We start from the raw sequence: 5,998 nt of genomic DNA, 5'->3' as shown, positions 1-5,998 counted from the left end.
CCACCTGGAGAGCTTTTGAGAGCACACGAGTGAGACGGCAACCACACTTAATGCCTGATCCTAGACTGGATTCTGTGCTAGATGGAAAAATGCTACCGGGCAACTGAGAAATTGGAATATGATGAAAGAGAGAAAGTACAAGTGTTTGTGTCAATGTTAAACTTCCCCCCATTGACAACTACACTGTGGCTATGTAAGATAATGTCTTTTTTTTTTTTTTAATCCTCACCCGAGGATATTTTTCCATTGATTTTTAGAGAGAGTGGAAGGGAGAGGGAAAGACAGAGAGAAATTTCAATGTGAGAGAAACACGATTGGTTGCCTCCTTCACTCGTCCTGACCAGGGCCCAGACCTGGGAGGAGCCTGCAACTAAGGTACGTGCCCTTGACCGGAATCGAACCCGGGACCCTTCAGTCTGCAGGCCAATGCTCTATCCAGTGAGTCAAACCGGGTAGGGCAGAAAATGTCTTTATTGTGAAGAAATGCACGTTGAAAATGTCTTTTAAGGAGGTGCATATGATGTCTTACTCTCAAGCATTTTATAAACAAAATAGAGAAAATAAAATATAGAAGGAGAACAAATGATAAAACAAATGGAACCATATGTTAAAAAAAATGAATCTGGGTGAAGGGTATGTGGATGTTCATTGTACTATTTTTTTTCTGGCATCCTCCCCTCACCTGACCCCCGCCCCCCCATGTTTTAAAATATTTCTAAAAAAAAACAAAAGCATGTAAGGCCCAGGCCCCATATCAGAGGGAGAGGGGAGAGTGGTGGCAGGCATTCCTGTTTTTCCAAAGCCCCTAAAGAGCTCTTAACGTTAACACAGCGTAAGAACCACTGTTTCAGAACAACTGAAGCTTTAAGCTGTAAAGTGGGCACAGAGGAGTCATTTAGGACAACAGGAGGTTCCAGATCCATCCCCACCCGCTAGCCACTTAGGAGCTGTCTAGGCTCTGAGGTCGCCTGACCTGCCACTGCTGGTGTTCAAGTCACCCTGATTTCACTTAATGCTGACCCCAGAGCCATTCCCACAACTTTTATTACAGTCTGTGGTTACAGTTGTCCTACTTCATTATGTTACTGTTGTTGATCTCTTACTGTGCCTAATTTATAAGTTAAACTTCATCACAGGTATGCATGCGTAGGAAGAAACATAGTATGTATAGGGTTTGGTATTGTCGCAGTCTCAGGCACTCACAGGAGGTCTTGGAACATAACCCCCATGGATAAGAGGGGCTCCTGTATCCATAGATACTTTTGTGTTCAGGGGGAGATCTGGAGGTCAAAGCCGTTGTTTCCAGCACAACCAGATCAAGGGAGCTGTGTCTGCCATGTCCCAGAACCTCACCAAAGTCGACTAAGACACATAATAAGCAGAAACAATGGTATTGGAGGGGGTGGAGGGTGGGTAGGGTTGGGTAAGGAGGTGGTAGAGAAGGGGTAGGGGGTATTGTTATGGAGAACAGGCACTGAGTATAAAATTAGAAATAGTAAGGAAAAAGATCTGTACTCTCTACTCAAAGTTACCTTTTTTTGTTTGTTTGTTTTTTTAAATCCTCACCCGGCACATGCTTAGAGAGGAAGGGAGAGAGGGAGAAAGAGAGAAACATCGGTGTGAGAGAGAGGCATCCATCTCTTGCCTTTCGTACCTGTCCCAACTGGGAATCAAAACCACAACCTAGGTATGTGCCCTGACCTGGAATCGAACTGGCACAGGATGACACTCAACCACTGAGCCGCTCTGGCTGGGCTTGAAGTTATCTCTTAAATGAATTTAAACTTGACGTATTTCTAGAGGGATATTTCTTACTCTTATTTGTTCTAAACATATAGATTTAAAATTAACTGTGGCCCTAGCTGGTTTGGCTCAGTGGATAGAGCGTGGGCCTGCAAACTGAAGGGTCCCAGGTTCAATTCCGGTCAAGGGCACATTACTGTGTTGCAGGCTCGACCACCAGTGTGGGAAGTGCAGGAGGCAGCCAATCAATGATTCTCTCTCATCATTGATGTTTCTGTCTCTCTCTCCCTCTCCCTTTCTCTCTGAAATCAATAAAGATACACTTTTAAAAATTACCTGTGAATAAGAGTGAAGATGCCTGGAAAGCTAATGGACAATTTTGGGGTTGACCTTGAAATGCTCTTCCTCCTGGTCCTCACATGGCCGGTATCCGCTAAGATGCCATCTCTTCAGAGAGGCCTTTATGACCTTCCAGTCCAAAGGGACCAACTTTGCTCACCTTGTAATTGGGAACAATTATTCTTTCTTCCTTGGTGACTTGCTGTGAGGTTTCGCAGACTTCAGGAGTGTAAGTGGGGCACTTCACCCAGGGCCGGGCACATGGTGAGCTTGGCGGATGTTGGTGTGCCTTTGCTCCCTGACCTGGAAGAACTTACGAGGGACAGAAAGCTGCCCAGTTGTCAAAACCAGCAGCCTAGAGCGAGGCCAGCCCTTCCCTGCCGCCGCTGGAGTCCTCAGCAGCCGGTGCCACTTGCGCCCGTGGTTTCCTGGCTTGGAGGTGTGGAGGTTTTATTGCACCCAGACTCCCTGAGCTGCTTGCAGGAGCTTGTCTGGGGAGATGGGGAAGCTGTTCTGTACCAGTTTGCCTTAGGATTCTAGACTTGAAAACTGCAGATCTGTTTTAACAAGTCCTCTCTGTTGGAATCTTTTAATTTAACAATGTGATTCATGATGCAAAGATGGCTATCTCGCAAAAATATTTTTGCCATAAACAGCATGAAGAACACCTTAAGTTGGGTATCTCTGAACCCTACTGAAATGCCACCACTTTTGCATAGCCATTCGGTCTCTGCATTCCCCCCATCCCACACGGCCTTCCTCCGGTCCGTTCTCCACACAGCAGCCAGTCTGATCTTAACACTGACTCCAGCCGGCTGGCGTGGCTCAGTCGGTGGGAGCGTCATCCCATGCACCCGGAGGTCGCCAGGTTCAATTCCTGGTCAAGGCCCATGCCCGGGTTGTGGGCTCCATCCCAGAAGGAGGCGTGCAGGAGGCAGCTGATGAGTATTTCTCATCGAAGTTTCTGTCTCTCCCTCTCCCTTCCTCTCTCTGAAATCAATAAAAACATTAAAACAACAACAACAAAACATTAAAACCTTCAGACACTGCCGATGGGAATGTACTATGTTGCATAGCTGCTTTGGAAAACAGTGCGGCCGTTCCTCAAGCAGTAAAACAGAGAGTTGTCATAGAAACCAACAACTCCATGCCTAGGTACACACCCAAGAGAAATTAAAACATACACCTGCACAAAAACTGCTACAGTTTCCACAGCAACATTATCCATAATAGCCCCCAAAATGGAAATAAACTAAATGTCCATCCGTTGAATGGGTACATAACTGTGGTAGAAAGTAGAGTGGGGAGAGCGGTTAGGGGATGCAGGGGTTTGGGGGGTAACAAGAAGATTCTAAAGTCAGTTGCAGTGATGGCTATACAACTCTGAGTAAACTGAAACCCGTTGACTTGTACACAGTAAATGGGCGAACTGTATGGTACAGATATGAAAATTATGTAGATAAAATTAAAATGAAATAAACAAGCTGAATCTTGTCTTTCTCCTGTTTAAATCCAGCTCTGAAACAAGTCAGGTGGTTTACTACACCAGCCCACCTTCCCTCTCCCATTTGCACAGCCATCCTAGTTCAGGCCCCCTTGGCCCCTGCCGTGGCCCTGGCAGCCTCGTGGTCCACCCTTGCCCTCTCGCACAGGGACAAGAATGATCTTTTACACTATAAATCAGAGCATCTCGTTTTCCTGTTTAAAACCATCATGGCCCACATGTCGCCTGGACTGCCGTTGTCCACCTAGAATGAATCCTCTGTCATGGTCCCTCGAGGTGGCTGCTATCCGCTTCTTGGCATCATCTCCGGGTCACACCCGCCTTCCTTCAGGCCTGCGTGTGGCTGGCTGGTGCTGCTTGGACCTCGTCCTCCTGGTTTCTTCTGCCGGATCCTGGCTCTGCCGACTGGGCCTGGCTCACTTCTCTTCAGACCGGGCCCCTGCCCTCTGAGGTTCCCTCGGTGCCCCTGCTGTTCCCTTTGCCCTGCTATCTGGTTATTGCTTTCTCCTCTCCCCAGAGGAAGTTCCATGAGGGGAGGGGTTTCTGTCTGCTTTGTTCTCTCCTGAACCTCCAGTGCCTAACACAGGGCCTGGTTAGAGGCTGCTACCCAGGTCACTGAGAGGCTAATGAACAAAACGCTTCTGGGACCTCCTGTCTCTGCTCGGATAAAACGCCAAACTTTAACCGTGGCTGCGCACGGTCATCTTGTGGGAGAGTGGGGAGCCCCCTTTCTCAGGCCAGGGCTCAGGAGTTCCTGGTTTTCTGAGCGCAGTGGCAAAGGACCCGTGTGACAAGCGGGTGGCTTCCCCCATCCCCTCCCAGGCCAACATCGGACTTGGTCACCCAGCCCCTGACCACAGACGCAGGGCTTGACCAAACTGGTGCTTCCATTTGGTCAGATGCAAATTCCTTCAGGACACTAGTGTTATAAGGAAAAATAAAAACAACAGTGACCAGTTATACACAGAAAATACCTATCTAAGAAAAATCAAATATACGGGTAAGGGAAAAGGAAAAGATTCTAAAGCATCCTCCAACCTATTATAACTATAGTTCTGTAACTAATAACATTTTAATATATTCTACTATCCTGTTTCCCATACATATATAGACGTAGAGCTTTCTTAAATAGGCTTATATTATGCAATATTATTGTGTGACCTGTTTTTTTTCTCCCTTCACAATGAATCTTGAACTCTCTGACCTAGTTTTTTTTTTAAATATATTTTATTGATTTTTTTACAGAAAGGAAAGGAGAGGTATAGAGAGTTAGAAACATCGATGAGAGAGAAACATCGATCAGCTGCCTCCTGCACACCCCCACTGGGGATGTGCCTGCAACCAAGGAACATGCCCTTGACCGGAATCAAACCTGGGATCCTTCAGTCCCCAGGCCGACGCTCTATCCAGTGAGCCAAACCGGCTAGGGCTCTGACCTAGTTTTTAATGGTTGTGTTAGTTCTCCATTGTGTGACTATTGAATAATTTCACTTCATTCATTTAGGAAACATTTCTGGAGCACCTATTATGTGCCAGGTAAAAACCCTTATCATGGATCTTACAAGCAAGAGAAATAGAAAGGATATGACCAAACAAAATAGCAGCCTTCTTGTTTAAATGTCATTTGAACATTTTGAGTAATTAAAAATGAAAATCATAAAAGAAAAACCTAATGCTTACAAAACATAATGTATATATTCTTAATGTAAAGCAGGGTCAGCAAACTACAGCCCAGATGGCAAATCCAGCCCACTGCCCATTTTTGTATGGCTGTGAATCAAGAACAGTTTTTACAATTTTAAATGCTTGAAAAAAATATCAAAAAGAAGAAGAATATTTTGTTACATGTGAAAGTCATATGTAATTCAAGCCTGAGTTCTGAATCCTTCCAAACCTTTAAAACTTTCCCTTCTCTATCACACCTAACTTGGTACTATGTTTTTTTCTTTAGTAACACCTTGACTGAGTCTTTCCAAAGCATTCACCCCAGTTTCCATAGGAACAGCACCTTACTTTGACATTCATATATAATTGATCTAGTACGGTGTTGAATTACATAATTACAATAGCAATACCACTGGCATTAACAGGGGATCATTAATGTGAGCAGACGTGTGGTAGTTTTCCAGCGGAAGGAGGAAGGGTATTAAGTTATCCACATGTTGGTTGAATGGAGATTGGTTACAAGAGCTTCTACTGTTTTAATACAAAAAGTGAATTACTGCCCTGGCCGATTGCTTAGTGGTTAGAGCATAGGCCCAAGGACCAAAGGGTTTCAGGGTTGATTCTGGTCTAGGGCACATACCTTGGTTGCGGGTTCAATCCCTGGCCTGGTTGCAGCACATGAGAGAACCAACAAATCAATGTGCCTCTCTCACATGGATGTTTCTCTTTCCCCCCCCCCCCCCCATC

This window comes from Myotis brandtii, unplaced genomic scaffold (assembly GCF_000412655.1).
Source record: "Myotis brandtii unplaced genomic scaffold, ASM41265v1 scaffold547, whole genome shotgun sequence".
NCBI classification, from domain to species: Eukaryota; Metazoa; Chordata; class Mammalia; order Chiroptera; family Vespertilionidae; genus Myotis; species Myotis brandtii.
Note: the sequence above shows the minus strand (reverse complement) of the source record.